The 27,840-nt window shown below is 47.0% G+C and overlaps 16 non-coding genes and 3 pseudogenes across 16 annotated transcripts; all 19 read left to right on the top strand.

Moving 5' to 3' along the window:
* Positions 1-1,365: 1,365 nt before the first annotated feature.
* Positions 1,366-1,492, top strand: LOC142284989 (U2 spliceosomal RNA; annotated as a pseudogene).
* Positions 1,493-2,180: 688 nt separating this feature from the next.
* LOC142284977 (U2 spliceosomal RNA) lies at positions 2,181-2,373 on the top strand. Its single transcript, XR_012746418.1, has one exon. It is a non-coding gene; the product is annotated as a U2 spliceosomal RNA (small nuclear RNA).
* A 1,387-nt stretch (positions 2,374-3,760) lies between these two features.
* Positions 3,761-3,937, top strand: LOC142284987 (U2 spliceosomal RNA; annotated as a pseudogene).
* A 686-nt stretch (positions 3,938-4,623) lies between these two features.
* Positions 4,624-4,816, top strand: LOC142284978 (U2 spliceosomal RNA). Its single transcript, XR_012746419.1, has one exon. It is a non-coding gene; the product is annotated as a U2 spliceosomal RNA (small nuclear RNA).
* Positions 4,817-6,203: 1,387 nt separating this feature from the next.
* Positions 6,204-6,330, top strand: LOC142284991 (U2 spliceosomal RNA; annotated as a pseudogene).
* A 688-nt stretch (positions 6,331-7,018) lies between these two features.
* Positions 7,019-7,211, top strand: LOC142284979 (U2 spliceosomal RNA). Its single transcript, XR_012746420.1, has one exon. It is a non-coding gene; the product is annotated as a U2 spliceosomal RNA (small nuclear RNA).
* A 1,387-nt stretch (positions 7,212-8,598) lies between these two features.
* Positions 8,599-8,789, top strand: LOC142285031 (U2 spliceosomal RNA). Its single transcript, XR_012746462.1, has one exon. It is a non-coding gene; the product is annotated as a U2 spliceosomal RNA (small nuclear RNA).
* A 1,387-nt stretch (positions 8,790-10,176) lies between these two features.
* Positions 10,177-10,367, top strand: LOC142284967 (U2 spliceosomal RNA). Its single transcript, XR_012746410.1, has one exon. It is a non-coding gene; the product is annotated as a U2 spliceosomal RNA (small nuclear RNA).
* Positions 10,368-11,754: 1,387 nt separating this feature from the next.
* Positions 11,755-11,945, top strand: LOC142285033 (U2 spliceosomal RNA). The gene has a single exon (XR_012746463.1). It is a non-coding gene; the product is annotated as a U2 spliceosomal RNA (small nuclear RNA).
* Positions 11,946-13,332: 1,387 nt separating this feature from the next.
* On the top strand, positions 13,333-13,523 carry LOC142285035 (U2 spliceosomal RNA). The gene has a single exon (XR_012746465.1). It is a non-coding gene; the product is annotated as a U2 spliceosomal RNA (small nuclear RNA).
* A 1,387-nt stretch (positions 13,524-14,910) lies between these two features.
* Positions 14,911-15,101, top strand: LOC142285036 (U2 spliceosomal RNA). Its single transcript, XR_012746466.1, has one exon. It is a non-coding gene; the product is annotated as a U2 spliceosomal RNA (small nuclear RNA).
* Positions 15,102-16,489: 1,388 nt separating this feature from the next.
* On the top strand, positions 16,490-16,680 carry LOC142285037 (U2 spliceosomal RNA). Its single transcript, XR_012746467.1, has one exon. It is a non-coding gene; the product is annotated as a U2 spliceosomal RNA (small nuclear RNA).
* Positions 16,681-18,067: 1,387 nt separating this feature from the next.
* LOC142285038 (U2 spliceosomal RNA) lies at positions 18,068-18,258 on the top strand. The gene has a single exon (XR_012746468.1). It is a non-coding gene; the product is annotated as a U2 spliceosomal RNA (small nuclear RNA).
* A 1,387-nt stretch (positions 18,259-19,645) lies between these two features.
* On the top strand, positions 19,646-19,836 carry LOC142285039 (U2 spliceosomal RNA). Its single transcript, XR_012746469.1, has one exon. It is a non-coding gene; the product is annotated as a U2 spliceosomal RNA (small nuclear RNA).
* Positions 19,837-21,223: 1,387 nt separating this feature from the next.
* On the top strand, positions 21,224-21,414 carry LOC142284929 (U2 spliceosomal RNA). The gene has a single exon (XR_012746374.1). It is a non-coding gene; the product is annotated as a U2 spliceosomal RNA (small nuclear RNA).
* A 1,387-nt stretch (positions 21,415-22,801) lies between these two features.
* LOC142284930 (U2 spliceosomal RNA) lies at positions 22,802-22,992 on the top strand. Its single transcript, XR_012746375.1, has one exon. It is a non-coding gene; the product is annotated as a U2 spliceosomal RNA (small nuclear RNA).
* Positions 22,993-24,379: 1,387 nt separating this feature from the next.
* On the top strand, positions 24,380-24,570 carry LOC142284931 (U2 spliceosomal RNA). Its single transcript, XR_012746376.1, has one exon. It is a non-coding gene; the product is annotated as a U2 spliceosomal RNA (small nuclear RNA).
* Positions 24,571-25,957: 1,387 nt separating this feature from the next.
* Positions 25,958-26,148, top strand: LOC142284933 (U2 spliceosomal RNA). The gene has a single exon (XR_012746377.1). It is a non-coding gene; the product is annotated as a U2 spliceosomal RNA (small nuclear RNA).
* Positions 26,149-27,535: 1,387 nt separating this feature from the next.
* LOC142284934 (U2 spliceosomal RNA) lies at positions 27,536-27,726 on the top strand. The gene has a single exon (XR_012746378.1). It is a non-coding gene; the product is annotated as a U2 spliceosomal RNA (small nuclear RNA).
* Positions 27,727-27,840: the final 114 nt, after the last annotated feature.

Here is a 27,840-nt window from a genome sequence, read left to right on the forward strand (position 1 = left end):
GAACTCAATTCACCTGATTCATATTAGCCCGATTTAATGAATTGGAAGAAAGCATACGTCTTCATATGCACCTCAATTTGGCCCATTCACTTTTCACACTTCCTCCTTTTGTTTTTTATCTTTCACACTTTTGACTTTCTTTATTCATCCAAATAGCAAACTCATCACCACTCAACCTGACCAACTCGGCTATGTCCCCGTGCTGCAGTTCTCTGTCTTATCTAGATCATTTGCAATTGAATGGAATAGATCCCTTTTGGACAAAGTGGATTCACCTGCTGCTGCAGTGACCACAGGTGTGATAACATCTAGAATTGGCATCTGGTGCGATCTCTCCGCTTCCACTCCAAAGAAAGTTACCTGTTTATTCCTATCATGCATTGGTTTTTGGGGTTTTCTTTGAGTAATGATGATCTCTTTAGTAGTCTGTTGGCGCCCTCTCCTGGAGGAATAGTTTGCTTGCTCTTGGACATTCTAAAAGAGAGGTCATGATAGACATTGAGCTTCTGAGCTCAATTGGGGACAGTCATGGGTGATGAATGTTTGCAACCTACTGCGAAGCCTCATACCGCAATATAAGGAACGTCAAATACTAAGAAAGGGCGGCCTATGAAAGAATTACTACTTTCAATAAGTACACTTAAACGGCTAATTGGGAATAGAAAAACTGTAAAAAGCCCTCTGAGAAAGCCCCCCTCTAACCTTTGATAGTAAGCTTTTCTGTAGTCTGCCTGTTGATGTATTTTCCGTTTGAACTGTGCACAACATGAAGAGACGGAACACTGGCGGCTTGTCACAATGCCCCCCGATGACATCACAATAGCGCTGCTGCCTAGAAAACAAGCTGCGCAGAAGAAGTTGTTCTTTGGGTGGGAGGGTGGGCTAGTGGAAGGAGGGGGCAATCTCTTTTTTTCCCGGGTGGTAGGGGGATGACAGGAGAAGGGAAGCGGGTGGTGAGAAAGGTACAGAGGGCAGGGTTTGGGGGCTGGGAAGGAAAGGGAAAAGATTAGGGTTTGGGGATGATGAAAGGGCTTTCTACGGGTAAGGATGGCAAAGGGTGGCAGTGACGGAAAGTCAGGCAACCTGTCCTGTCCGTCTTTTTGTATCGTGAATTGGAAAGACTGCAAGGGGGAGGGGAGTTGCTTGCGCCCTAAAGGAGGAGTTATTCAGATTCATTGCAGTGGGCGGCGGCTGCAAAACGCACCATTCTTCTTGTTTTGGCTCTGCAAAGCAGCCTTTTCAAGGGTTGGCTTGGGTGACAAAATGTCTTGTGTAGGCGTGGGTTTGTCTCCCTCTCGCTCTCTCTCCCTAAGATGTGTCCGGCATAGGCCAGGGTGCCACTCGAGGCCCAAACCAATTCTGGTTATCGCTTCTCGGCCTTTTGGCTAAGATCAAGTGTAGTATCTGTGAGACTCGGCAGATGCAATGCACACTGGAAGGTTGCGCTTGCTAGTACTCTTAATGTATAGTATATTCATCTAGAGGAAAACATGGCCCTACCAGGATCGAGGCTATTAGACTGAGTAAGTGTGGGGGCTATGGTGCAATGTGCCCCAGGACTGACGACCCTGGAGTGAGTCTGAGCTTGCTGGCTTGGGACCCCGGCGAGCCTTGGGCTCTGTAGCACACCGTACCTTGCCCTTTCATACTTTCTGAGCATATTGCTCTATCCCGGCCTTCTGGCTAGGAAGGAAAATTTTTATAATCATGGTCGGAGGTCCGTTCAGCTTTGGGCTGAGAAACCAACACCCGGTTGGAGGTCCGGGTCAGCTTCGGCTGAGAAACCAACACCCGGTTGGAGGTCTGGGTCAGCTTCGGCTGAGAAACCAACACCCGGTTGGAGGTCCGGGTCAGCTTCGGCTGAGAAACCAACACCCGGTTGGAGGTCCGGTTAGCCTTGGGCTGAGAAACCAACACCGGTTGACGGTCCGGGCAGTTTCGGCTGCGAAACCAACAACTAGTAGCTCTCTACTCCACTTGGGTAAGATGCCTGGGTGGACGCTGGGAGCAACGACAAGGCTCAACCAGGCTTCGGCTTGGGGGAGCACCGAAGATCCCTGACCCTTGCTGTGGCCTTCTGGCTCGGAGGGACGGGGTTGATTTTTGGGGACCCTCTCCTCACGGAGGGGTCCACACGAATCCTAGCCTTTGCACTGTTTTTGGTGTGACTTCGGTCATGCATTTTTTGCGGTGCTTTGGAAAGCTTCATTAAATCAAAAATCTGTTCTTATCAGTTTAATATCTGATACGTCCCCTATCTGGGGACCATATATTAAATGGATTTTTAGAACAGGGAGATGGAAAAAGAGCTTGCTCTGTCCACTCCACGCATTGACCTGGTATTGCAGTACCTCCAGGAACGGTGCACCCCTTCTTAACCCAGTTTCCAAAAGCAGAACTCAATTCACCTGATTCATATTAGCCCGATTTAATGAATTGGAAGAAAGCATACGTCTTCATATGCACCTCAATTTGGCCCATTCACTTTTCACACTTCCTCCTTTTGTTTTTTATCTTTCACACTTTTGACTTTCTTTATTCATCCAAATAGCAAACTCATCACCACTCAACCTGACCAACTCGGCTATGTCCCCGTGCTGCAGTTCTCTGTCTTATCTAGATCATTTGCAATTGAATGGAATAGATCCCTTTTGGACAAAGTGGATTCACCTGCTGCTGCAGTGACCACAGGTGTGATAACATCTAGAATTGGCATCTGGTGCGATCTCTCCGCTTCCACTCCAAAGAAAGTTACCTGTTTATTCCTATCATGCATTGGTTTTTGGGGTTTTCTTTGAGTAATGATGATCTCTTTAGTAGTCTGTTGGCGCCCTCTCCTGGAGGAATAGTTTGCTTGCTCTTGGACATTCTAAAAGAGAGGTCATGATAGACATTGAGCTTCTGAGCTCAATTGGGGACAGTCATGGGTGATGAATGTTTGCAACCTACTGCGAAGCCTCATACCGCAATATAAGGAACGTCAAATACTAAGAAAGGGCGGCCTATGAAAGAATTACTACTTTCAATAAGTACACTTAAACGGCTAATTGGGAATAGAAAAACTGTAAAAAGCCCTCTGAGAAAGCCCCCCTCTAACCTTTGATAGTAAGCTTTTCTGTAGTCTGCCTGTTGATGTATTTTCCGTTTGAACTGTGCACAACATGAAGAGACGGAACACTGGCGGCTTGTCACAATGCCCCCCGATGACATCACAATAGCGCTGCTGCCTAGAAAACAAGCTGCGCAGAAGAAGTTGTTCTTTGGGTGGGAGGGTGGGCTAGTGGAAGGAGGGGGCAATCTCTTTTTTTCCCGGGTGGTAGGGGGATGACAGGAGAAGGGAAGCGGGTGGTGAGAAAGGTACAGAGGGCAGGGTTTGGGGGCTGGGAAGGAAAGGGAAAAGATTAGGGTTTGGGGATGATGAAAGGGCTTTCTACGGGTAAGGATGGCAAAGGGTGGCAGTGACGGAAAGTCAGGCAACCTGTCCTGTCCGTCTTTTTGTATCGTGAATTGGAAAGACTGCAAGGGGGAGGGGAGTTGCTTGCGCCCTAAAGGAGGAGTTATTCAGATTCATTGCAGTGGGCGGCGGCTGCAAAACGCACCATTCTTCTTGTTTTGGCTCTGCAAAGCAGCCTTTTCAAGGGTTGGCTTGGGTGACAAAATGTCTTGTGTAGGCGTGGGTTTGTCTCCCTCTCGCTCTCTCTCCCTAAGATGTGTCCGGCATAGGCCAGGGTGCCACTCGAGGCCCAAACCAATTCTGGTTATCGCTTCTCGGCCTTTTGGCTAAGATCAAGTGTAGTATCTGTTCTTTATCGCTTCTCGGCCTTTTGGCTAAGATCAAGTGTAGTATCTGTGAGGCTCGGCAGATGCAATGCACACTGGAAGGTTGCGCTTGCTAGTACTCTTGATGTATAGTATATTCATCTAGAGGAAAACATGGCCCTACCAGGATCGAGGCTATTAGACTGAGTAAGTGTGGGGGCTATGGTGCAATGTGCCCCAGGACTGACGACCCTGGAGTGAGTCTGAGCTTGCTGGCTTGGGACCCCGGCGAGCCTTGGGCTCTGTAGCACACCGTACCTTGCCCTTTCATACTTTCTGAGCATATTGCTCTATCCCGGCCTTCTGGCTAGGAAGGGAAATTTTTATAATCATGGTCGGAGGTCCGTTCAGCTTTGGGCTGAGAAACCAACACCCGGTTGGAGGTCCGGGTCAGCTTCGGCTGAGAAACCAACACCCGGTTGGAGGTCTGGGTCAGCTTCGGCTGAGAAACCAACACCCGGTTGGAGGTCCGGGTCAGCTTCGGCTGAGAAACCAACACCCGGTTGGAGGTCCGGTTAGCCTTGGGCTGAGAAACCAACACCGGTTGACGGTCCGGGCAGTTTCGGCTGCGAAACCAACAACTAGTAGCTCTCTACTCCACTTGGGTAAGATGCCTGGGTGGACGCTGGGAGCAACGACAAGGCTCAACCAGGCTTCGGCTTGGGGGAGCACCGAAGATCCCTGACCCTTGCTGTGGCCTTCTGGCTCGGAGGGACGGGGTTGATTTTTGGGGACCCTCTCCTCACGGAGGGGTCCACACGAATCCTAGCCTTTGCACTGTTTTTGGTGTGACTTCGGTCATGCATTTTTTGCGGTGCTTTGGAAAGCTTCATTAAATCAAAAATCTGTTCTTATCAGTTTAATATCTGATACGTCCCCTATCTGGGGACCATATATTAAATGGATTTTTAGAACAGGGAGATGGAAAAAGAGCTTGCTCTGTCCACTCCACGCATTGACCTGGTATTGCAGTACCTCCAGGAACGGTGCACCCCTTCTTAACCCAGTTTCCAAAAGCAGAACTCAATTCACCTGATTCATATTAGCCCGATTTAATGAATTGGAAGAAAGCATACGTCTTCATATGCACCTCAATTTGGCCCATTCACTTTTCACACTTCCTCCTTTTGTTTTTTATCTTTCACACTTTTGACTTTCTTTATTCATCCAAATAGCAAACTCATCACCACTCAACCTGACCAACTCGGCTATGTCCCCGTGCTGCAGTTCTCTGTCTTATCTAGATCATTTGCAATTGAATGGAATAGATCCCTTTTGGACAAAGTGGATTCACCTGCTGCTGCAGTGACCACAGGTGTGATAACATCTAGAATTGGCATCTGGTGCGATCTCTCCGCTTCCACTCCAAAGAAAGTTACCTGTTTATTCCTATCATGCATTGGTTTTTGGGGTTTTCTTTGAGTAATGATGATCTCTTTAGTAGTCTGTTGGCGCCCTCTCCTGGAGGAATAGTTTGCTTGCTCTTGGACATTCTAAAAGAGAGGTCATGATAGACATTGAGCTTCTGAGCTCAATTGGGGACAGTCATGGGTGATGAATGTTTGCAACCTACTGCGAAGCCTCATACCGCAATATAAGGAACGTCAAATACTAAGAAAGGGCGGCCTATGAAAGAATTACTACTTTCAATAAGTACACTTAAACGGCTAATTGGGAATAGAAAAACTGTAAAAAGCCCTCTGAGAAAGCCCCCCTCTAACCTTTGATAGTAAGCTTTTCTGTAGTCTGCCTGTTGATGTATTTTCCGTTTGAACTGTGCACAACATGAAGAGACGGAACACTGGCGGCTTGTCACAATGCCCCCCGATGACATCACAATAGCGCTGCTGCCTAGAAAACAAGCTGCGCAGAAGAAGTTGTTCTTTGGGTGGGAGGGTGGGCTAGTGGAAGGAGGGGGCAATCTCTTTTTTTCCCGGGTGGTAGGGGGATGACAGGAGAAGGGAAGCGGGTGGTGAGAAAGGTACAGAGGGCAGGGTTTGGGGGCTGGGAAGGAAAGGGAAAAGATTAGGGTTTGGGGATGATGAAAGGGCTTTCTACGGGTAAGGATGGCAAAGGGTGGCAGTGACGGAAAGTCAGGCAACCTGTCCTGTCCGTCTTTTTGTATCGTGAATTGGAAAGACTGCAAGGGGGAGGGGAGTTGCTTGCGCCCTAAAGGAGGAGTTATTCAGATTCATTGCAGTGGGCGGCGGCTGCAAAACGCACCATTCTTCTTGTTTTGGCTCTGCAAAGCAGCCTTTTCAAGGGTTGGCTTGGGTGACAAAATGTCTTGTGTAGGCGTGGGTTTGTCTCCCTCTCGCTCTCTCTCCCTAAGATGTGTCCGGCATAGGCCAGGGTGCCACTCGAGGCCCAAACCAATTCTGGTTATCGCTTCTCGGCCTTTTGGCTAAGATCAAGTGTAGTATCTGTGAGGCTCGGCAGATGCAATGCACACTGGAAGGTTGCGCTTGCTAGTACTCTTGATGTATAGTATATTCATCTAGAGGAAAACATGGCCCTACCAGGATCGAGGCTATTAGACTGAGTAAGTGTGGGGGCTATGGTGCAATGTGCCCCAGGACTGACGACCCTGGAGTGAGTCTGAGCTTGCTGGCTTGGGACCCCGGCGAGCCTTGGGCTCTGTAGCACACCGTACCTTGCCCTTTCATACTTTCTGAGCATATTGCTCTATCCCGGCCTTCTGGCTAGGAAGGGAAATTTTTATAATCATGGTCGGAGGTCCGTTCAGCTTTGGGCTGAGAAACCAACACCCGGTTGGAGGTCCGGGTCAGCTTCGGCTGAGAAACCAACACCCGGTTGGAGGTCTGGGTCAGCTTCGGCTGAGAAACCAACACCCGGTTGGAGGTCCGGGTCAGCTTCGGCTGAGAAACCAACACCCGGTTGGAGGTCCGGTTAGCCTTGGGCTGAGAAACCAACACCGGTTGACGGTCCGGGCAGTTTCGGCTGCGAAACCAACAACTAGTAGCTCTCTACTCCACTTGGGTAAGATGCCTGGGTGGACGCTGGGAGCAACGACAAGGCTCAACCAGGCTTCGGCTTGGGGGAGCACCGAAGATCCCTGACCCTTGCTGTGGCCTTCTGGCTCGGAGGGACGGGGTTGATTTTTGGGGACCCTCTCCTCACGGAGGGGTCCACACGAATCCTAGCCTTTGCACTGTTTTTGGTGTGACTTCGGTCATGCATTTTTTGCGGTGCTTTGGAAAGCTTCATTAAATCAAAAATCTGTTCTTATCAGTTTAATATCTGATACGTCCCCTATCTGGGGACCATATATTAAATGGATTTTTAGAACAGGGAGATGGAAAAAGAGCTTGCTCTGTCCACTCCACGCATTGACCTGGTATTGCAGTACCTCCAGGAACGGTGCACCCCTTCTTAACCCAGTTTCCAAAAGCAGAACTCAATTCACCTGATTCATATTAGCCCGATTTAATGAATTGGAAGAAAGCATACGTCTTCATATGCACCTCAATTTGGCCCATTCACTTTTCACACTTCCTCCTTTTGTTTTTTATCTTTCACACTTTTGACTTTCTTTATTCATCCAAATAGCAAACTCAATACCACTCAACCTGACCAACTCGGCTATGTCCCCGTGCTGCAGTTCTCTGTCTTATCTAGATCATTTGCAATTGAATGGAATAGATCCCTTTTGGACAAAGTGGATTCACCTGCTGCTGCAGTGACCACAGGTGTGATAACATCTAGAATTGGCATCTGGTGCGATCTCTCCGCTTCCACTCCAAAGAAAGTTACCTGTTTATTCCTATCATGCATTGGTTTTTGGGGTTTTCTTTGAGTAATGATGATCTCTTTAGTAGTCTGTTGGCGCCCTCTCCTGGAGGAATAGTTTGCTTGCTCTTGGACATTCTAAAAGAGAGGTCATGATAGACATTGAGCTTCTGAGCTCAATTGGGGACAGTCATGGGTGATGAATGTTTGCAACCTACTGCGAAGCCTCATACCGCAATATAAGGAACGTCAAATACTAAGAAAGGGCGGCCTATGAAAGAATTACTACTTTCAATAAGTACACTTAAACGGCTAATTGGGAATAGAAAAACTGTAAAAAGCCCTCTGAGAAAGCCCCCCTCTAACCTTTGATAGTAAGCTTTTCTGTAGTCTGCCTGTTGATGTATTTTCCGTTTGAACTGTGCACAACATGAAGAGACGGAACACTGGCGGCTTGTCACAATGCCCCCCGATGACATCACAATAGCGCTGCTGCCTAGAAAACAAGCTGCGCAGAAGAAGTTGTTCTTTGGGTGGGAGGGTGGGCTAGTGGAAGGAGGGGGCAATCTCTTTTTTTCCCGGGTGGTAGGGGGATGACAGGAGAAGGGAAGCGGGTGGTGAGAAAGGTACAGAGGGCAGGGTTTGGGGGCTGGGAAGGAAAGGGAAAAGATTAGGGTTTGGGGATGATGAAAGGGCTTTCTACGGGTAAGGATGGCAAAGGGTGGCAGTGACGGAAAGTCAGGCAACCTGTCCTGTCCGTCTTTTTGTATCGTGAATTGGAAAGACTGCAAGGGGGAGGGGAGTTGCTTGCGCCCTAAAGGAGGAGTTATTCAGATTCATTGCAGTGGGCGGCGGCTGCAAAACGCACCATTCTTCTTGTTTTGGCTCTGCAAAGCAGCCTTTTCAAGGGTTGGCTTGGGTGACAAAATGTCTTGTGTAGGCGTGGGTTTGTCTCCCTCTCGCTCTCTCTCCCTAAGATGTGTCCGGCATAGGCCAGGGTGCCACTCGAGGCCCAAACCAATTCTGGTTATCGCTTCTCGGCCTTTTGGCTAAGATCAAGTGTAGTATCTGTTCTTATCAGTTTAATATCTGATACGTCCCCTATCTGGGGACCATATATTAAATGGATTTTTAGAACAGGGAGATGGAAAAAGAGCTTGCTCTGTCCACTCCACGCATTGACCTGGTATTGCAGTACCTCCAGGAACGGTGCACCCCTTCTTAACCCAGTTTCCAAAAGCAGAACTCAATTCACCTGATTCATATTAGCCCGATTTAATGAATTGGAAGAAAGCATACGTCTTCATATGCACCTCAATTTGGCCCATTCACTTTTCACACTTCCTCCTTTTGTTTTTTATCTTTCACACTTTTGACTTTCTTTATTCATCCAAATAGCAAACTCATCACCACTCAACCTGACCAACTCGGCTATGTCCCCGTGCTGCAGTTCTCTGTCTTATCTAGATCATTTGCAATTGAATGGAATAGATCCCTTTTGGACAAAGTGGATTCACCTGCTGCTGCAGTGACCACAGGTGTGATAACATCTAGAATTGGCATCTGGTGCGATCTCTCCGCTTCCACTCCAAAGAAAGTTACCTGTTTATTCCTATCATGCATTGGTTTTTGGGGTTTTCTTTGAGTAATGATGATCTCTTTAGTAGTCTGTTGGCGCCCTCTCCTGGAGGAATAGTTTGCTTGCTCTTGGACATTCTAAAAGAGAGGTCATGATAGACATTGAGCTTCTGAGCTCAATTGGGGACAGTCATGGGTGATGAATGTTTGCAACCTACTGCGAAGCCTCATACCGCAATATAAGGAACGTCAAATACTAAGAAAGGGCGGCCTATGAAAGAATTACTACTTTCAATAAGTACACTTAAACGGCTAATTGGGAATAGAAAAACTGTAAAAAGCCCTCTGAGAAAGCCCCCCTCTAACCTTTGATAGTAAGCTTTTCTGTAGTCTGCCTGTTGATGTATTTTCCGTTTGAACTGTGCACAACATGAAGAGACGGAACACTGGCGGCTTGTCACAATGCCCCCCGATGACATCACAATAGCGCTGCTGCCTAGAAAACAAGCTGCGCAGAAGAAGTTGTTCTTTGGGTGGGAGGGTGGGCTAGTGGAAGGAGGGGGCAATCTCTTTTTTTCCCGGGTGGTAGGGGGATGACAGGAGAAGGGAAGCGGGTGGTGAGAAAGGTACAGAGGGCAGGGTTTGGGGGCTGGGAAGGAAAGGGAAAAGATTAGGGTTTGGGGATGATGAAAGGGCTTTCTACGGGTAAGGATGGCAAAGGGTGGCAGTGACGGAAAGTCAGGCAACCTGTCCTGTCCGTCTTTTTGTATCGTGAATTGGAAAGACTGCAAGGGGGAGGGGAGTTGCTTGCGCCCTAAAGGAGGAGTTATTCAGATTCATTGCAGTGGGCGGCGGCTGCAAAACGCACCATTCTTCTTGTTTTGGCTCTGCAAAGCAGCCTTTTCAAGGGTTGGCTTGGGTGACAAAATGTCTTGTGTAGGCGTGGGTTTGTCTCCCTCTCGCTCTCTCTCCCTAAGATGTGTCCGGCATAGGCCAGGGTGCCACTCGAGGCCCAAACCAATTCTGGTTATCGCTTCTCTGCCTTTTGGCTAAGATCAAGTGTAGTATCTGTTCTTATCAGTTTAATATCTGATACGTCCCCTATCTGGGGACCATATATTAAATGGATTTTTAGAACAGGGAGATGGAAAAAGAGCTTGCTCTGTCCACTCCACGCATTGACCTGGTATTGCAGTACCTCCAGGAACGGTGCACCCCTTCTTAACCCAGTTTCCAAAAGCAGAACTCAATTCACCTGATTCATATTAGCCCGATTTAATGAATTGGAAGAAAGCATACGTCTTCATATGCACCTCAATTTGGCCCATTCACTTTTCACACTTCCTCCTTTTGTTTTTTATCTTTCACACTTTTGACTTTCTTTATTCATCCAAATAGCAAACTCATCACCACTCAACCTGACCAACTCGGCTATGTCCCCGTGCTGCAGTTCTCTGTCTTATCTAGATCATTTGCAATTGAATGGAATAGATCCCTTTTGGACAAAGTGGATTCACCTGCTGCTGCAGTGACCACAGGTGTGATAACATCTAGAATTGGCATCTGGTGCGATCTCTCCGCTTCCACTCCAAAGAAAGTTACCTGTTTATTCCTATCATGCATTGGTTTTTGGGGTTTTCTTTGAGTAATGATGATCTCTTTAGTAGTCTGTTGGCGCCCTCTCCTGGAGGAATAGTTTGCTTGCTCTTGGACATTCTAAAAGAGAGGTCATGATAGACATTGAGCTTCTGAGCTCAATTGGGGACAGTCATGGGTGATGAATGTTTGCAACCTACTGCGAAGCCTCATACCGCAATATAAGGAACGTCAAATACTAAGAAAGGGCGGCCTATGAAAGAATTACTACTTTCAATAAGTACACTTAAACGGCTAATTGGGAATAGAAAAACTGTAAAAAGCCCTCTGAGAAAGCCCCCCTCTAACCTTTGATAGTAAGCTTTTCTGTAGTCTGCCTGTTGATGTATTTTCCGTTTGAACTGTGCACAACATGAAGAGACGGAACACTGGCGGCTTGTCACAATGCCCCCCGATGACATCACAATAGCGCTGCTGCCTAGAAAACAAGCTGCGCAGAAGAAGTTGTTCTTTGGGTGGGAGGGTGGGCTAGTGGAAGGAGGGGGCAATCTCTTTTTTTCCCGGGTGGTAGGGGGATGACAGGAGAAGGGAAGCGGGTGGTGAGAAAGGTACAGAGGGCAGGGTTTGGGGGCTGGGAAGGAAAGGGAAAAGATTAGGGTTTGGGGATGATGAAAGGGCTTTCTACGGGTAAGGATGGCAAAGGGTGGCAGTGACGGAAAGTCAGGCAACCTGTCCTGTCCGTCTTTTTGTATCGTGAATTGGAAAGACTGCAAGGGGGAGGGGAGTTGCTTGCGCCCTAAAGGAGGAGTTATTCAGATTCATTGCAGTGGGCGGCGGCTGCAAAACGCACCATTCTTCTTGTTTTGGCTCTGCAAAGCAGCCTTTTCAAGGGTTGGCTTGGGTGACAAAATGTCTTGTGTAGGCGTGGGTTTGTCTCCCTCTCGCTCTCTCTCCCTAAGATGTGTCCGGCATAGGCCAGGGTGCCACTCGAGGCCCAAACCAATTCTGGTTATCGCTTCTCGGCCTTTTGGCTAAGATCAAGTGTAGTATCTGTTCTTATCAGTTTAATATCTGATACGTCCCCTATCTGGGGACCATATATTAAATGGATTTTTAGAACAGGGAGATGGAAAAAGAGCTTGCTCTGTCCACTCCACGCATTGACCTGGTATTGCAGTACCTCCAGGAACGGTGCACCCCTTCTTAACCCAGTTTCCAAAAGCAGAACTCAATTCACCTGATTCATATTAGCCCGATTTAATGAATTGGAAGAAAGCATACGTCTTCATATGCACCTCAATTTGGCCCATTCACTTTTCACACTTCCTCCTTTTGTTTTTTATCTTTCACACTTTTGACTTTCTTTATTCATCCAAATAGCAAACTCATCACCACTCAACCTGACCAACTCGGCTATGTCCCCGTGCTGCAGTTCTCTGTCTTATCTAGATCATTTGCAATTGAATGGAATAGATCCCTTTTGGACAAAGTGGATTCACCTGCTGCTGCAGTGACCACAGGTGTGATAACATCTAGAATTGGCATCTGGTGCGATCTCTCCGCTTCCACTCCAAAGAAAGTTACCTGTTTATTCCTATCATGCATTGGTTTTTGGGGTTTTCTTTGAGTAATGATGATCTCTTTAGTAGTCTGTTGGCGCCCTCTCCTGGAGGAATAGTTTGCTTGCTCTTGGACATTCTAAAAGAGAGGTCATGATAGACATTGAGCTTCTGAGCTCAATTGGGGACAGTCATGGGTGATGAATGTTTGCAACCTACTGCGAAGCCTCATACCGCAATATAAGGAACGTCAAATACTAAGAAAGGGCGGCCTATGAAAGAATTACTACTTTCAATAAGTACACTTAAACGGCTAATTGGGAATAGAAAAACTGTAAAAAGCCCTCTGAGAAAGCCCCCCTCTAACCTTTGATAGTAAGCTTTTCTGTAGTCTGCCTGTTGATGTATTTTCCGTTTGAACTGTGCACAACATGAAGAGACGGAACACTGGCGGCTTGTCACAATGCCCCCCGATGACATCACAATAGCGCTGCTGCCTAGAAAACAAGCTGCGCAGAAGAAGTTGTTCTTTGGGTGGGAGGGTGGGCTAGTGGAAGGAGGGGGCAATCTCTTTTTTTCCCGGGTGGTAGGGGGATGACAGGAGAAGGGAAGCGGGTGGTGAGAAAGGTACAGAGGGCAGGGTTTGGGGGCTGGGAAGGAAAGGGAAAAGATTAGGGTTTGGGGATGATGAAAGGGCTTTCTACGGGTAAGGATGGCAAAGGGTGGCAGTGACGGAAAGTCAGGCAACCTGTCCTGTCCGTCTTTTTGTATCGTGAATTGGAAAGACTGCAAGGGGGAGGGGAGTTGCTTGCGCCCTAAAGGAGGAGTTATTCAGATTCATTGCAGTGGGCGGCGGCTGCAAAACGCACCATTCTTCTTGTTTTGGCTCTGCAAAGCAGCCTTTTCAAGGGTTGGCTTGGGTGACAAAATGTCTTGTGTAGGCGTGGGTTTGTCTCCCTCTCGCTCTCTCTCCCTAAGATGTGTCCGGCATAGGCCAGGGTGCCACTCGAGGCCCAAACCAATTCTGGTTATCGCTTCTCGGCCTTTTGGCTAAGATCAAGTGTAGTATCTGTTCTTATCAGTTTAATATCTGATACGTCCCCTATCTGGGGACCATATATTAAATGGATTTTTAGAACAGGGAGATGGAAAAAGAGCTTGCTCTGTCCACTCCACGCATTGACCTGGTATTGCAGTACCTCCAGGAACGGTGCACCCCTTCTTAACCCAGTTTCCAAAAGCAGAACTCAATTCACCTGATTCATATTAGCCCGATTTAATGAATTGGAAGAAAGCATACGTCTTCATATGCACCTCAATTTGGCCCATTCACTTTTCACACTTCCTCCTTTTGTTTTTTATCTTTCACACTTTTGACTTTCTTTATTCATCCAAATAGCAAACTCATCACCACTCAACCTGACCAACTCGGCTATGTCCCCGTGCTGCAGTTCTCTGTCTTATCTAGATCATTTGCAATTGAATGGAATAGATCCCTTTTGGACAAAGTGGATTCACCTGCTGCTGCAGTGACCACAGGTGTGATAACATCTAGAATTGGCATCTGGTGCGATCTCTCCGCTTCCACTCCAAAGAAAGTTACCTGTTTATTCCTATCATGCATTGGTTTTTGGGGTTTTCTTTGAGTAATGATGATCTCTTTAGTAGTCTGTTGGCGCCCTCTCCTGGAGGAATAGTTTGCTTGCTCTTGGACATTCTAAAAGAGAGGTCATGATAGACATTGAGCTTCTGAGCTCAATTGGGGACAGTCATGGGTGATGAATGTTTGCAACCTACTGCGAAGCCTCATACCGCAATATAAGGAACGTCAAATACTAAGAAAGGGCGGCCTATGAAAGAATTACTACTTTCAATAAGTACACTTAAACGGCTAATTGGGAATAGAAAAACTGTAAAAAGCCCTCTGAGAAAGCCCCCCTCTAACCTTTGATAGTAAGCTTTTCTGTAGTCTGCCTGTTGATGTATTTTCCGTTTGAACTGTGCACAACATGAAGAGACGGAACACTGGCGGCTTGTCACAATGCCCCCCGATGACATCACAATAGCGCTGCTGCCTAGAAAACAAGCTGCGCAGAAGAAGTTGTTCTTTGGGTGGGAGGGTGGGCTAGTGGAAGGAGGGGGCAATCTCTTTTTTTCCCGGGTGGTAGGGGGATGACAGGAGAAGGGAAGCGGGTGGTGAGAAAGGTACAGAGGGCAGGGTTTGGGGGCTGGGAAGGAAAGGGAAAAGATTAGGGTTTGGGGATGATGAAAGGGCTTTCTACGGGTAAGGATGGCAAAGGGTGGCAGTGACGGAAAGTCAGGCAACCTGTCCTGTCCGTCTTTTTGTATCGTGAATTGGAAAGACTGCAAGGGGGAGGGGAGTTGCTTGCGCCCTAAAGGAGGAGTTATTCAGATTCATTGCAGTGGGCGGCGGCTGCAAAACGCACCATTCTTCTTGTTTTGGCTCTGCAAAGCAGCCTTTTCAAGGGTTGGCTTGGGTGACAAAATGTCTTGTGTAGGCGTGGGTTTGTCTCCCTCTCGCTCTCTCTCCCTAAGATGTGTCCGGCATAGGCCAGGGTGCCACTCGAGGCCCAAACCAATTCTGGTTATCGCTTCTCGGCCTTTTGGCTAAGATCAAGTGTAGTATCTGTTCTTATCAGTTTAATATCTGATACGTCCCCTATCTGGGGACCATATATTAAATGGATTTTTAGAACAGGGAGATGGAAAAAGAGCTTGCTCTGTCCACTCCACGCATTGACCTGGTATTGCAGTACCTCCAGGAACGGTGCACCCCTTCTTAACCCAGTTTCCAAAAGCAGAACTCAATTCACCTGATTCATATTAGCCCGATTTAATGAATTGGAAGAAAGCATACGTCTTCATATGCACCTCAATTTGGCCCATTCACTTTTCACACTTCCTCCTTTTGTTTTTTATCTTTCACACTTTTGACTTTCTTTATTCATCCAAATAGCAAACTCATCACCACTCAACCTGACCAACTCGGCTATGTCCCCGTGCTGCAGTTCTCTGTCTTATCTAGATCATTTGCAATTGAATGGAATAGATCCCTTTTGGACAAAGTGGATTCACCTGCTGCTGCAGTGACCACAGGTGTGTATAACATCTAGAATTGGCATCTGGTGCGATCTCTCCGCTTCCACTCCAAAGAAAGTTACCTGTTTATTCCTATCATGCATTGGTTTTTGGGGTTTTCTTTGAGTAATGATGATCTCTTTAGTAGTCTGTTGGCGCCCTCTCCTGGAGGAATAGTTTGCTTGCTCTTGGACATTCTAAAAGAGAGGTCATGATAGACATTGAGCTTCTGAGCTCAATTGGGGACAGTCATGGGTGATGAATGTTTGCAACCTACTGCGAAGCCTCATACCGCAATATAAGGAACGTCAAATACTAAGAAAGGGCGGCCTATGAAAGAATTACTACTTTCAATAAGTACACTTAAACGGCTAATTGGGAATAGAAAAACTGTAAAAAGCCCTCTGAGAAAGCCCCCCTCTAACCTTTGATAGTAAGCTTTTCTGTAGTCTGCCTGTTGATGTATTTTCCGTTTGAACTGTGCACAACATGAAGAGACGGAACACTGGCGGCTTGTCACAATGCCCCCCGATGACATCACAATAGCGCTGCTGCCTAGAAAACAAGCTGCGCAGAAGAAGTTGTTCTTTGGGTGGGAGGGTGGGCTAGTGGAAGGAGGGGGCAATCTCTTTTTTTCCCGGGTGGTAGGGGGATGACAGGAGAAGGGAAGCGGGTGGTGAGAAAGGTACAGAGGGCAGGGTTTGGGGGCTGGGAAGGAAAGGGAAAAGATTAGGGTTTGGGGATGATGAAAGGGCTTTCTACGGGTAAGGATGGCAAAGGGTGGCAGTGACGGAAAGTCAGGCAACCTGTCCTGTCCGTCTTTTTGTATCGTGAATTGGAAAGACTGCAAGGGGGAGGGGAGTTGCTTGCGCCCTAAAGGAGGAGTTATTCAGATTCATTGCAGTGGGCGGCGGCTGCAAAACGCACCATTCTTCTTGTTTTGGCTCTGCAAAGCAGCCTTTTCAAGGGTTGGCTTGGGTGACAAAATGTCTTGTGTAGGCGTGGGTTTGTCTCCCTCTCGCTCTCTCTCCCTAAGATGTGTCCGGCATAGGCCAGGGTGCCACTCGAGGCCCAAACCAATTCTGGTTATCGCTTCTCGGCCTTTTGGCTAAGATCAAGTGTAGTATCTGTTCTTATCAGTTTAATATCTGATACGTCCCCTATCTGGGGACCATATATTAAATGGATTTTTAGAACAGGGAGATGGAAAAAGAGCTTGCTCTGTCCACTCCACGCATTGACCTGGTATTGCAGTACCTCCAGGAACGGTGCACCCCTTCTTAACCCAGTTTCCAAAAGCAGAACTCAATTCACCTGATTCATATTAGCCCGATTTAATGAATTGGAAGAAAGCATACGTCTTCATATGCACCTCAATTTGGCCCATTCACTTTTCACACTTCCTCCTTTTGTTTTTTATCTTTCACACTTTTGACTTTCTTTATTCATCCAAATAGCAAACTCATCACCACTCAACCTGACCAACTCGGCTATGTCCCCGTGCTGCAGTTCTCTGTCTTATCTAGATCATTTGCAATTGAATGGAATAGATCCCTTTTGGACAAAGTGGATTCACCTGCTGCTGCAGTGACCACAGGTGTGATAACATCTAGAATTGGCATCTGGTGCGATCTCTCCGCTTCCACTCCAAAGAAAGTTACCTGTTTATTCCTATCATGCATTGGTTTTTGGGGTTTTCTTTGAGTAATGATGATCTCTTTAGTAGTCTGTTGGCGCCCTCTCCTGGAGGAATAGTTTGCTTGCTCTTGGACATTCTAAAAGAGAGGTCATGATAGACATTGAGCTTCTGAGCTCAATTGGGGACAGTCATGGGTGATGAATGTTTGCAACCTACTGCGAAGCCTCATACCGCAATATAAGGAACGTCAAATACTAAGAAAGGGCGGCCTATGAAAGAATTACTACTTTCAATAAGTACACTTAAACGGCTAATTGGGAATAGAAAAACTGTAAAAAGCCCTCTGAGAAAGCCCCCCTCTAACCTTTGATAGTAAGCTTTTCTGTAGTCTGCCTGTTGATGTATTTTCCGTTTGAACTGTGCACAACATGAAGAGACGGAACACTGGCGGCTTGTCACAATGCCCCCCGATGACATCACAATAGCGCTGCTGCCTAGAAAACAAGCTGCGCAGAAGAAGTTGTTCTTTGGGTGGGAGGGTGGGCTAGTGGAAGGAGGGGGCAATCTCTTTTTTTCCCGGGTGGTAGGGGGATGACAGGAGAAGGGAAGCGGGTGGTGAGAAAGGTACAGAGGGCAGGGTTTGGGGGCTGGGAAGGAAAGGGAAAAGATTAGGGTTTGGGGATGATGAAAGGGCTTTCTACGGGTAAGGATGGCAAAGGGTGGCAGTGACGGAAAGTCAGGCAACCTGTCCTGTCCGTCTTTTTGTATCGTGAATTGGAAAGACTGCAAGGGGGAGGGGAGTTGCTTGCGCCCTAAAGGAGGAGTTATTCAGATTCATTGCAGTGGGCGGCGGCTGCAAAACGCACCATTCTTCTTGTTTTGGCTCTGCAAAGCAGCCTTTTCAAGGGTTGGCTTGGGTGACAAAATGTCTTGTGTAGGCGTGGGTTTGTCTCCCTCTCGCTCTCTCTCCCTAAGATGTGTCCGGCATAGGCCAGGGTGCCACTCGAGGCCCAAACCAATTCTGGTTATCGCTTCTCGGCCTTTTGGCTAAGATCAAGTGTAGTATCTGTTCTTATCAGTTTAATATCTGATACGTCCCCTATCTGGGGACCATATATTAAATGGATTTTTAGAACAGGGAGATGGAAAAAGAGCTTGCTCTGTCCACTCCACGCATTGACCTGGTATTGCAGTACCTCCAGGAACGGTGCACCCCTTCTTAACCCAGTTTCCAAAAGCAGAACTCAATTCACCTGATTCATATTAGCCCGATTTAATGAATTGGAAGAAAGCATACGTCTTCATATGCACCTCAATTTGGCCCATTCACTTTTCACACTTCCTCCTTTTGTTTTTTATCTTTCACACTTTTGACTTTCTTTATTCATCCAAATAGCAAACTCATCACCACTCAACCTGACCAACTCGGCTATGTCCCCGTGCTGCAGTTCTCTGTCTTATCTAGATCATTTGCAATTGAATGGAATAGATCCCTTTTGGACAAAGTGGATTCACCTGCTGCTGCAGTGACCACAGGTGTGATAACATCTAGAATTGGCATCTGGTGCGATCTCTCCGCTTCCACTCCAAAGAAAGTTACCTGTTTATTCCTATCATGCATTGGTTTTTGGGGTTTTCTTTGAGTAATGATGATCTCTTTAGTAGTCTGTTGGCGCCCTCTCCTGGAGGAATAGTTTGCTTGCTCTTGGACATTCTAAAAGAGAGGTCATGATAGACATTGAGCTTCTGAGCTCAATTGGGGACAGTCATGGGTGATGAATGTTTGCAACCTACTGCGAAGCCTCATACCGCAATATAAGGAACGTCAAATACTAAGAAAGGGCGGCCTATGAAAGAATTACTACTTTCAATAAGTACACTTAAACGGCTAATTGGGAATAGAAAAACTGTAAAAAGCCCTCTGAGAAAGCCCCCCTCTAACCTTTGATAGTAAGCTTTTCTGTAGTCTGCCTGTTGATGTATTTTCCGTTTGAACTGTGCACAACATGAAGAGACGGAACACTGGCGGCTTGTCACAATGCCCCCCGATGACATCACAATAGCGCTGCTGCCTAGAAAACAAGCTGCGCAGAAGAAGTTGTTCTTTGGGTGGGAGGGTGGGCTAGTGGAAGGAGGGGGCAATCTCTTTTTTTCCCGGGTGGTAGGGGGATGACAGGAGAAGGGAAGCGGGTGGTGAGAAAGGTACAGAGGGCAGGGTTTGGGGGCTGGGAAGGAAAGGGAAAAGATTAGGGTTTGGGGATGATGAAAGGGCTTTCTACGGGTAAGGATGGCAAAGGGTGGCAGTGACGGAAAGTCAGGCAACCTGTCCTGTCCGTCTTTTTGTATCGTGAATTGGAAAGACTGCAAGGGGGAGGGGAGTTGCTTGCGCCCTAAAGGAGGAGTTATTCAGATTCATTGCAGTGGGCGGCGGCTGCAAAACGCACCATTCTTCTTGTTTTGGCTCTGCAAAGCAGCCTTTTCAAGGGTTGGCTTGGGTGACAAAATGTCTTGTGTAGGCGTGGGTTTGTCTCCCTCTCGCTCTCTCTCCCTAAGATGTGTCCGGCATAGGCCAGGGTGCCACTCGAGGCCCAAACCAATTCTGGTTATCGCTTCTCGGCCTTTTGGCTAAGATCAAGTGTAGTATCTGTTCTTATCAGTTTAATATCTGATACGTCCCCTATCTGGGGACCATATATTAAATGGATTTTTAGAACAGGGAGATGGAAAAAGAGCTTGCTCTGTCCACTCCACGCATTGACCTGGTATTGCAGTACCTCCAGGAACGGTGCACCCCTTCTTAACCCAGTTTCCAAAAGCAGAACTCAATTCACCTGATTCATATTAGCCCGATTTAATGAATTGGAAGAAAGCATACGTCTTCATATGCACCTCAATTTGGCCCATTCACTTTTCACACTTCCTCCTTTTGTTTTTTATCTTTCACACTTTTGACTTTCTTTATTCATCCAAATAGCAAACTCATCACCACTCAACCTGACCAACTCGGCTATGTCCCCGTGCTGCAGTTCTCTGTCTTATCTAGATCATTTGCAATTGAATGGAATAGATCCCTTTTGGACAAAGTGGATTCACCTGCTGCTGCAGTGACCACAGGTGTGATAACATCTAGAATTGGCATCTGGTGCGATCTCTCCGCTTCCACTCCAAAGAAAGTTACCTGTTTATTCCTATCATGCATTGGTTTTTGGGGTTTTCTTTGAGTAATGATGATCTCTTTAGTAGTCTGTTGGCGCCCTCTCCTGGAGGAATAGTTTGCTTGCTCTTGGACATTCTAAAAGAGAGGTCATGATAGACATTGAGCTTCTGAGCTCAATTGGGGACAGTCATGGGTGATGAATGTTTGCAACCTACTGCGAAGCCTCATACCGCAATATAAGGAACGTCAAATACTAAGAAAGGGCGGCCTATGAAAGAATTACTACTTTCAATAAGTACACTTAAACGGCTAATTGGGAATAGAAAAACTGTAAAAAGCCCTCTGAGAAAGCCCCCCTCTAACCTTTGATAGTAAGCTTTTCTGTAGTCTGCCTGTTGATGTATTTTCCGTTTGAACTGTGCACAACATGAAGAGACGGAACACTGGCGGCTTGTCACAATGCCCCCCGATGACATCACAATAGCGCTGCTGCCTAGAAAACAAGCTGCGCAGAAGAAGTTGTTCTTTGGGTGGGAGGGTGGGCTAGTGGAAGGAGGGGGCAATCTCTTTTTTTCCCGGGTGGTAGGGGGATGACAGGAGAAGGGAAGCGGGTGGTGAGAAAGGTACAGAGGGCAGGGTTTGGGGGCTGGGAAGGAAAGGGAAAAGATTAGGGTTTGGGGATGATGAAAGGGCTTTCTACGGGTAAGGATGGCAAAGGGTGGCAGTGACGGAAAGTCAGGCAACCTGTCCTGTCCGTCTTTTTGTATCGTGAATTGGAAAGACTGCAAGGGGGAGGGGAGTTGCTTGCGCCCTAAAGGAGGAGTTATTCAGATTCATTGCAGTGGGCGGCGGCTGCAAAACGCACCATTCTTCTTGTTTTGGCTCTGCAAAGCAGCCTTTTCAAGGGTTGGCTTGGGTGACAAAATGTCTTGTGTAGGCGTGGGTTTGTCTCCCTCTCGCTCTCTCTCCCTAAGATGTGTCCGGCATAGGCCAGGGTGCCACTCGAGGCCCAAACCAATTCTGGTTATCGCTTCTCGGCCTTTTGGCTAAGATCAAGTGTAGTATCTGTTCTTATCAGTTTAATATCTGATACGTCCCCTATCTGGGGACCATATATTAAATGGATTTTTAGAACAGGGAGATGGAAAAAGAGCTTGCTCTGTCCACTCCACGCATTGACCTGGTATTGCAGTACCTCCAGGAACGGTGCACCCCTTCTTAACCCAGTTTCCAAAAGCAGAACTCAATTCACCTGATTCATATTAGCCCGATTTAATGAATTGGAAGAAAGCATACGTCTTCATATGCACCTCAATTTGGCCCATTCACTTTTCACACTTCCTCCTTTTGTTTTTTATCTTTCACACTTTTGACTTTCTTTATTCATCCAAATAGCAAACTCATCACCACTCAACCTGACCAACTCGGCTATGTCCCCGTGCTGCAGTTCTCTGTCTTATCTAGATCATTTGCAATTGAATGGAATAGATCCCTTTTGGACAAAGTGGATTCACCTGCTGCTGCAGTGACCACAGGTGTGATAACATCTAGAATTGGCATCTGGTGCGATCTCTCCGCTTCCACTCCAAAGAAAGTTACCTGTTTATTCCTATCATGCATTGGTTTTTGGGGTTTTCTTTGAGTAATGATGATCTCTTTAGTAGTCTGTTGGCGCCCTCTCCTGGAGGAATAGTTTGCTTGCTCTTGGACATTCTAAAAGAGAGGTCATGATAGACATTGAGCTTCTGAGCTCAATTGGGGACAGTCATGGGTGATGAATGTTTGCAACCTACTGCGAAGCCTCATACCGCAATATAAGGAACGTCAAATACTAAGAAAGGGCGGCCTATGAAAGAATTACTACTTTCAATAAGTACACTTAAACGGCTAATTGGGAATAGAAAAACTGTAAAAAGCCCTCTGAGAAAGCCCCCCTCTAACCTTTGATAGTAAGCTTTTCTGTAGTCTGCCTGTTGATGTATTTTCCGTTTGAACTGTGCACAACATGAAGAGACGGAACACTGGCGGCTTGTCACAATGCCCCCCGATGACATCACAATAGCGCTGCTGCCTAGAAAACAAGCTGCGCAGAAGAAGTTGTTCTTTGGGTGGGAGGGTGGGCTAGTGGAAGGAGGGGGCAATCTCTTTTTTTCCCGGGTGGTAGGGGGATGACAGGAGAAGGGAAGCGGGTGGTGAGAAAGGTACAGAGGGCAGGGTTTGGGGGCTGGGAAGGAAAGGGAAAAGATTAGGGTTTGGGGATGATGAAAGGGCTTTCTACGGGTAAGGATGGCAAAGGGTGGCAGTGACGGAAAGTCAGGCAACCTGTCCTGTCCGTCTTTTTGTATCGTGAATTGGAAAGACTGCAAGGGGGAGGGGAGTTGCTTGCGCCCTAAAGGAGGAGTTATTCAGATTCATTGCAGTGGGCGGCGGCTGCAAAACGCACCATTCTTCTTGTTTTGGCTCTGCAAAGCAGCCTTTTCAAGGGTTGGCTTGGGTGACAAAATGTCTTGTGTAGGCGTGGGTTTGTCTCCCTCTCGCTCTCTCTCCCTAAGATGTGTCCGGCATAGGCCAGGGTGCCACTCGAGGCCCAAACCAATTCTGGTTATCGCTTCTCGGCCTTTTGGCTAAGATCAAGTGTAGTATCTGTTCTTATCAGTTTAATATCTGATACGTCCCCTATCTGGGGACCATATATTAAATGGATTTTTAGAACAGGGAGATGGAAAAAGAGCTTGCTCTGTCCACTCCACGCATTGACCTGGTATTGCAGTACCTCCAGGAACGGTGCACCCCTTCTTAACCCAGTTTCCAAAAGCAGAACTCAATTCACCTGATTCATATTAGCCCGATTTAATGAATTGGAAGAAAGCATACGTCTTCATATGCACCTCAATTTGGCCCATTCACTTTTCACACTTCCTCCTTTTGTTTTTTATCTTTCACACTTTTGACTTTCTTTATTCATCCAAATAGCAAACTCATCACCACTCAACCTGACCAACTCGGCTATGTCCCCGTGCTGCAGTTCTCTGTCTTATCTAGATCATTTGCAATTGAATGGAATAGATCCCTTTTGGACAAAGTGGATTCACCTGCTGCTGCAGTGACCACAGGTGTGATAACATCTAGAATTGGCATCTGGTGCGATCTCTCCGCTTCCACTCCAAAGAAAGTTACCTGTTTATTCCTATCATGCATTGGTTTTTGGGGTTTTCTTTGAGTAATGATGATCTCTTTAGTAGTCTGTTGGCGCCCTCTCCTGGAGGAATAGTTTGCTTGCTCTTGGACATTCTAAAAGAGAGGTCATGATAGACATTGAGCTTCTGAGCTCAATTGGGGACAGTCATGGGTGATGAATGTTTGCAACCTACTGCGAAGCCTCATACCGCAATATAAGGAACGTCAAATACTAAGAAAGGGCGGCCTATGAAAGAATTACTACTTTCAATAAGTACACTTAAACGGCTAATTGGGAATAGAAAAACTGTAAAAAGCCCTCTGAGAAAGCCCCCCTCTAACCTTTGATAGTAAGCTTTTCTGTAGTCTGCCTGTTGATGTATTTTCCGTTTGAACTGTGCACAACATGAAGAGACGGAACACTGGCGGCTTGTCACAATGCCCCCCGATGACATCACAATAGCGCTGCTGCCTAGAAAACAAGCTGCGCAGAAGAAGTTGTTCTTTGGGTGGGAGGGTGGGCTAGTGGAAGGAGGGGGCAATCTCTTTTTTTCCCGGGTGGTAGGGGGATGACAGGAGAAGGGAAGCGGGTGGTGAGAAAGGTACAGAGGGCAGGGTTTGGGGGCTGGGAAGGAAAGGGAAAAGATTAGGGTTTGGGGATGATGAAAGGGCTTTCTACGGGTAAGGATGGCAAAGGGTGGCAGTGACGGAAAGTCAGGCAACCTGTCCTGTCCGTCTTTTTGTATCGTGAATTGGAAAGACTGCAAGGGGGAGGGGAGTTGCTTGCGCCCTAAAGGAGGAGTTATTCAGATTCATTGCAGTGGGCGGCGGCTGCAAAACGCACCATTCTTCTTGTTTTGGCTCTGCAAAGCAGCCTTTTCAAGGGTTGGCTTGGGTGACAAAATGTCTTGTGTAGGCGTGGGTTTGTCTCCCTCTCGCTCTCTCTCCCTAAGATGTGTCCGGCATAGGCCAGGGTGCCACTCGAGGCCCAAACCAATTCTGGTTATCGCTTCTCGGCCTTTTGGCTAAGATCAAGTGTAGTATCTGTTCTTATCAGTTTAATATCTGATACGTCCCCTATCTGGGGACCATATATTAAATGGATTTTTAGAACAGGGAGATGGAAAAAGAGCTTGCTCTGTCCACTCCACGCATTGACCTGGTATTGCAGTACCTCCAGGAACGGTGCACCCCTTCTTAACCCAGTTTCCAAAAGCAGAACTCAATTCACCTGATTCATATTAGCCCGATTTAATGAATTGGAAGAAAGCATACGTCTTCATATGCACCTCAATTTGGCCCATTCACTTTTCACACTTCCTCCTTTTGTTTTTTATCTTTCACACTTTTGACTTTCTTTATTCATCCAAATAGCAAACTCATCACCACTCAACCTGACCAACTCGGCTATGTCCCCGTGCTGCAGTTCTCTGTCTTATCTAGATCATTTGCAATTGAATGGAATAGATCCCTTTTGGACAAAGTGGATTCACCTGCTGCTGCAGTGACCACAGGTGTGATAACATCTAGAATTGGCATCTGGTGCGATCTTTCCGCTTCCACTCCAAAGAAAGTTACCTGTTTATTCCTATCATGCATTGGTTTTTGGGGTTTTCTTTGAGTAATGATGATCTCTTTAGTAGTCTGTTGGCGCCCTCTCCTGGAGGAATAGTTTGCTTGCTCTTGGACATTCTAAAAGAGAGGTCATGATAGACATTGAGCTTCTGAGCTCAATTGGGGACAGTCATGGGTGATGAATGTTTGCAACCTACTGCGAAGCCTCATACCGCAATATAAGGAACGTCAAATACTAAGAAAGGGCGGCCTATGAAAGAATTACTACTTTCAATAAGTACACTTAAACGGCTAATTGGGAATAGAAAAACTGTAAAAAGCCCTCTGAGAAAGCCCCCCTCTAACCTTTGATAGTAAGCTTTTCTGTAGTCTGCCTGTTGATGTATTTTCCGTTTGAACTGTGCACAACATGAAGAGACGGAACACTGGCGGCTTGTCACAATGCCCCCCGATGACATCACAATAGCGCTGCTGCCTAGAAAACAAGCTGCGCAGAAGAAGTTGTTCTTTGGGTGGGAGGGTGGGCTAGTGGAAGGAGGGGGCAATCTCTTTTTTTCCCGGGTGGTAGGGGGATGACAGGAGAAGGGAAGCGGGTGGTGAGAAAGGTACAGAGGGCAGGGTTTGGGGGCTGGGAAGGAAAGGGAAAAGATTAGGGTTTGGGGATGATGAAAGGGCTTTCTACGGGTAAGGATGGCAAAGGGTGGCAGTGACGGAAAGTCAGGCAACCTGTCCTGTCCGTCTTTTTGTATCGTGAATTGGAAAGACTGCAAGGGGGAGGGGAGTTGCTTGCGCCCTAAAGGAGGAGTTATTCAGATTCATTGCAGTGGGCGGCGGCTGCAAAACGCACCATTCTTCTTGTTTTGGCTCTGCAAAGCAGCCTTTTCAAGGGTTGGCTTGGGTGACAAAATGTCTTGTGTAGGCGTGGGTTTGTCTCCCTCTCGCTCTCTCTCCCTAAGATGTGTCCGGCATAGGCCAGGGTGCCACTCGAGGCCCAAACCAATTCTGGTTATCGCTTCTCGGCCTTTTGGCTAAGATCAAGTGTAGTATCTGTTCTTATCAGTTTAATATCTGATACGTCCCCTATCTGGGGACCATATATTAAATGGATTTTTAGAACAGGGAGATGGAAAAAGAGCTTGCTCTGTCCACTCCACGCATTGACCTGGTATTGCAGTACCTCCAGGAACGGTGCACCCCTTCTTAACCCAGTTTCCAAAAGCAGAACTCAATTCACCTGATTCATATTAGCCCGATTTAATGAATTGGAAGAAAGCATACGTCTTCATATGCACCTCAATTTGGCCCATTCACTTTTCACACTTCCTCCTTTTGTTTTTTATCTTTCACACTTTTGACTTTCTTTATTCATCCAAATAGCAAACTCATCACCACTCAACCTGACCAACTCGGCTATGTCCCCGTGCTGCAGTTCTCTGTCTTATCTAGATCATTTGCAATTGAATGGAATAGATCCCTTTTGGACAAAGTGGATTCACCTGCTGCTGCAGTGACCACAGGTGTGATAACATCTAGAATTGGCATCTGGTGCGATCTCTCCGCTTCCACTCCAAAGAAAGTTACCTGTTTATTCCTATCATGCATTGGTTTTTGGGGTTTTCTTTGAGTAATGATGATCTCTTTAGTAGTCTGTTGGCGCCCTCTCCTGGAGGAATAGTTTGCTTGCTCTTGGACATTCTAAAAGAGAGGTCATGATAGACATTGAGCTTCTGAGCTCAATTGGGGACAGTCATGGGTGATGAATGTTTGCAACCTACTGCGAAGCCTCATACCGCAATATAAGGAACGTCAAATACTAAGAAAGGGCGGCCTATGAAAGAATTACTACTTTCAATAAGTACACTTAAACGGCTAATTGGGAATAGAAAAACTGTAAAAAGCCCTCTGAGAAAGCCCCCCTCTAACCTTTGATAGTAAGCTTTTCTGTAGTCTGCCTGTTGATGTATTTTCCGTTTGAACTGTGCACAACATGAAGAGACGGAACACTGGCGGCTTGTCACAATGCCCCCCGATGACATCACAATAGCGCTGCTGCCTAGAAAACAAGCTGCGCAGAAGAAGTTGTTCTTTGGGTGGGAGGGTGGGCTAGTGGAAGGAGGGGGCAATCTCTTTTTTTCCCGGGTGGTAGGGGGATGACAGGAGAAGGGAAGCGGGTGGTGAGAAAGGTACAGAGGGCAGGGTTTGGGGGCTGGGAAGGAAAGGGAAAAGATTAGGGTTTGGGGATGATGAAAGGGCTTTCTACGGGTAAGGATGGCAAAGGGTGGCAGTGACGGAAAGTCAGGCAACCTGTCCTGTCCGTCTTTTTGTATCGTGAATTGGAAAGACTGCAAGGGGGAGGGGAGTTGCTTGCGCCCTAAAGGAGGAGTTATTCAGATTCATTGCAGTGGGCGGCGGCTGCAAAACGCACCATTCTTCTTGTTTTGGCTCTGCAAAGCAGCCTTTTCAAGGGTTGGCTTGGGTGACAAAATGTCTTGTGTAGGCGTGGGTTTGTCTCCCTCTCGCTCTCTCTCCCTAAGATGTGTCCGGCATAGGCCAGGGTGCCACTCGAGGCCCAAACCAATTCTGGTTATCGCTTCTCGGCCTTTTGGCTAAGATCAAGTGTAGTATCTGTTCTTATCAGTTTAATATCTGATACGTCCCCTATCTGGGGACCATATATTAAATGGATTTTTAGAACAGGGAGATGGAAAAAGAGCTTGCTCTGTCCACTCCACGCATTGACCTGGTATTGCAGTACCTCCAGGAACGGTGCACCCCTTCTTAACCCAGTTTCCAAAAGCAGAACTCAATTCACCTGATTCATATTAGCCCGATTTAATGAATTGGAAGAAAGCATACGTCTTCATATGCACCTCAATTTGGCCCATTCACTT

The sequence above is a fragment of the Anomaloglossus baeobatrachus genome, unplaced genomic scaffold (assembly GCF_048569485.1).
Source record: "Anomaloglossus baeobatrachus isolate aAnoBae1 unplaced genomic scaffold, aAnoBae1.hap1 Scaffold_586, whole genome shotgun sequence".
NCBI lineage: Eukaryota > Metazoa > Chordata > Amphibia > Anura > Aromobatidae > Anomaloglossus > Anomaloglossus baeobatrachus.